A 4,288-nucleotide genomic window follows, 5' to 3' on the forward strand; every position below is an offset into this window, starting at 1 on the left:
GATTCTCCAGATCAGTTAGCTTATGCCAGCTCGATAGCTGCTCACAGATGCTGTTATGGCACATTTATATATTTATAATATATTCTATATTTTATTTTCTAAAATATGTTAAACATTAATAAATATACATGAATCTTGCATTAGGTCAGTTAGCTAATGTGTGCAAAACATACAGTACAGTAGGAAAGTTTTAGGGTGTCTCAGCAAAGTTTTAACCAGTTGACCTCAGCAGTGAGTTCATCACAATATACATTAGAATAAAGTCGTATTCATAATTCAGATAAACAGAAAAACAATAAACAGTAACAAGAATTTCTGGGTCCATATTTTTCCTGGACACCTTCACAGCCGCCACAGAGACTCGTTAATATCATCAATGACATCATGAGCTCAATTTACTGAGCACTGATTGGTCAAACCAGGAGCTGCTTTTTAACTACATATAATACTGGACTTCCTCGAGGAGGAGCGGCTTGGAAATGGGTAAACAAACACACCAACATCCAGAACATCACTGTTTACATATATATATATAATGATTAATTAATATTCTATACATTTTGTTCATTCAAATATTAACACTTTTCTCAGCAAATAAACACAAACTACACAAATAAACAGATTTTGAAAACGAGTCTTGGCTGCCTCAGACTTCCGCACAGCGCTGTACATATTCACAGTTTTTAATTTGATGAATCTTTTCAAAACAAATGACATTCATGCGTTTGTGTGCAAAAGTCTGTGCGCCCCGGGTCAAATGGCCGGTTGATTTTATAAGTGAAAATGTGCAGAAGAGATATTTAAAACGAACAGTGCTCCTCTAGCTCAGCTGGCTAACGCTAGCCTCACAGCTGCTGTTGCTCAGAGAGAGAGCAGAAGGATCTTCCAGCCCTGCGAGTAAAACTAGCATAGAGCAGCATGGCTGGCGTGCCAAACCAGCATCAAGCAAGCGCCAGACCAGCCTGAACCAGCATAAACCAGTTTAGCCCAGCATGAGATGCATGATGGTCTGTGCCAACATTAGCTCTACAGCTGTCGCTGCTAACAGAAGAGAGGAGAGTGACTCTCCAGGCCAGCTAACTAACATTAGCCCGACAGCAGGAGAGCACGGAGGGCGTATTGTGAGTAGCCAACAAGCAGAAAGCACTTTCACCCAGAATAGTGCTGCTGGTTTTCACGATTCGTCACACTAAAGCAGAATACGCGTGGGTTATGATTGGCCGAAGGGCCGAAGGGCCTTTCTGCTGAATATACCTTCACAAGTTGCTTATTTTTGGGCCTTCTTGCCATTTCTCTAATAATTCTTCCTCTTCCAAACATTCTGGATGACCTGCATGCTGTTTTGAGAAGGATGCTATTTTTATGAGGCAATAAATTTGTATATTCCTATATATACACACTGATATATTACACCACAGATAGCAGGCATATGCTGGCTGGATAGGTTTGGCACCCCACTGACTGCTGGTCCACCCTTGGAGCGCCCAGATTACTGGCCTGCAGACGAGCTCTAACTAGTTTTTAATCTCCTCTAACAGATTTTAAAGGCACTTTTATTTTAGAAAATAAACCTAGACAAATGTTAAAAAGCAGCTGAACGGGAAATAAAAAATAGGCCTGATATAAAAAGATTTTATGCCTAATTTACAAAGTATAACTGAAGAAAGGAAGGAAGGAAAAATCTGGAACCTGGACTGTGAGCGGAAAATGAGTGACGATAAGTGGAATAAGTCGATAAGTTTGCCGGCAGCGGGACGACAGTGGCCCACCGTCCTCCTGTTATCAGGGACACTGTTGGTTGTTATTTCATTGTGAAATGAACGCGTACTTGAGCTATTCTGTGTGTATACAGTGCAAACCACGGTGAATAAATAGATTCACTGATACTTTTTGCTTTTATTTTAGTTTATAGTCACATGCAAATGTTAAATGTTACTAAAATGGACAAATGAGTGTAAGTACTTAAGATATCATAGCAATAATATATATATATATACACACATATATCGCTGCAGTCAGAAGAAAACCTTGTATCTCCGTTTTTTGTCGTTTTCCAGTTTTTTACATAATTTGAAAATACCATTTGTCCTTTATATTGTGTCAAACGTTCATGACGAATGGGCCAAAAGAAATGGTCCAAAATTGCTTAGAAATATTTCTGGTTCCATTGACTTACAATGAAAGTAAAGTAGGTTTTTTCCCTCTCCTGTAAAGTTACCATTTTGGAGTATTCATGATGGTTTAGGGGGCATTAGCGCACATGGCCTGGGTGACATGCTCATCTGTGAAGGCCCCATTAAAGCTGAATGATATAAACGTTTAGATAGATAGATAGATAGATAGATAGATAGATAGATAGATAGATAGATAGATAGATAGATAGATAGATAGATAGATACTACGAACATATGTAGCAGCACATGCTGCCATCCAGACGACGTCTTTTTCACATTCTGCCTGTATTACAGCAGCACTGGTCCGTATTAAAAGAGTCCGGGTGCTAAATTGACCTGCCTGCAGTCCAGACCGGTCACCACTGAGAACATTTGGTGCATTAAGAAATGAACAATATGACAAATGAGCCTCTGAAACTCACGATCAGCTGAAATCCTGAATCAGACAAGAACAGAAAACCATTCACTTCCTAAACTGCAGCAGCATCTCCTCAGTTCCCAAACACTGACAGAGCGCTGTTAAAGGAGAGGTGGTAAAACACAGCGGGAAACACGCCCCCGTCCCGACTTTTCTGGAACATGTTGTTGGCATCAAATTCAAAATGGACAAATATTTATAAAAAAAAACAAAACAATATTTAATATGTTGTCTTTGTTCTTTTTTCAATGAAATACAGGGTTTAAATGATTTGCACATCATTGCACAGCGTCCCAACTTTTTTGGAAATTGGTATAGTATGATAATAGGGGGTTACAGCGTACAGCTGCTATTTTACTGTTATGCACGATTAATATGCTTTGGTAAAATACTGTGAAAGTTACGCAACTAGTATCCAGTATTTACAGTAATCTTACAGTACAAAACTTTTTTTTTACAGTGCACATTTTATTCTGTATTATCATTATTATACATTTAATTGAATTGATCTGTTTTGTACAGCTACTAGAAATCGCCACACAAAATCCAAAGGTTGCTTCAGATAAACTGACCTATAGGCTGTGATGTTAGCTGGTGCTGTTTTGCTGTATACTTGGGTTCATTACTGGGTTTATTCGGTCAATATGCAGAGCAATGAACACTGGACTGACATCAGGTTCACGGGAAACAAGGCCAGGATGGGTCAATACCTCTCTCCCTCTCTCTCTCTCTCTCTCTCTCTCTCTCTCTCTCTCTCTCTCTCCCCCTCTCTCTCTCTCTCTCTCTCTCTCTCTCTCTCCCTCTCTCTCTCTCTCTCTCTCTCTCTCCCTCTCTCTCTCTCTCTCTCTCTCTCTCTCTCCCTCTCTCTCTCTCTCTCTCTCTCTCTCACTCCCTCCCTCTCTCTCTCTCTCTCTCTCTCTCTCTCCCTCCCTCTCTCTCTCTCTCTCTCTCTCTCTCTCTCTCTCCCTCCCTCTCTCTCTCTCTCTCTCTCTCCCTCTCTCTCTCTCTCTCTCTCTCTCTCTCTCCCTCTCTCTCTCTCTCTCTCTCTCTCTCTCTCTCTCTCTCTCTCTCTCTCTCTCTCTCTCTCTCTCTCACAGATAGAACGAACAAGAGGGTGAAAGACTGGGCCCTGATGTCTCAGATATCGCATTAAAACAGCAGGCCACTCTGAAAGGTTCCATTAGACGCTGCAGCTTATGAAGAACGAAGCGCGATCCAAAGCGTCTGAGCGATAAATGCCGCATCATCTACATCAGACAACACGGTCAGCTCAAAAAATGACCCAAATCCTATTAACTTGCATTGTTTTTGTCACACGGACCCAATGCGGCCTGCGCTTGTCGGCCCGCTGTAAGGAAAATACAATTTTTATAATATATAAACAATCCACGCTAAAACAGGCACACCTGACTCTTTACAGACAGTCGAGGGCTGGAGGTCCGGGAGCCGGCCCTGTGACCGGAAGGTCGCCGGTTTGATCCCCTCGGCCGACAGTTCATGACTGAGGTGTCCTTGAGCAAGACACCCCACCCCCAACTGCTCCCGGGCGCCGTGGATAGGGCTGCCCACCGCTCTGGGCAAGTGTGCTCACTGCCCCCTAGTGTGTGTGTGTTCACTAGTGTGTATGTGGTGTTTCACTGCATGGATGGGTTAAATGCAGAGGTGGAATTTCCCCGTTTTGGGACTAATAAGGGTC

This window comes from Pygocentrus nattereri, chromosome 4, assembly GCF_015220715.1.
Source record: "Pygocentrus nattereri isolate fPygNat1 chromosome 4, fPygNat1.pri, whole genome shotgun sequence".
Lineage (NCBI taxonomy): Eukaryota > Metazoa > Chordata > Actinopteri > Characiformes > Serrasalmidae > Pygocentrus > Pygocentrus nattereri.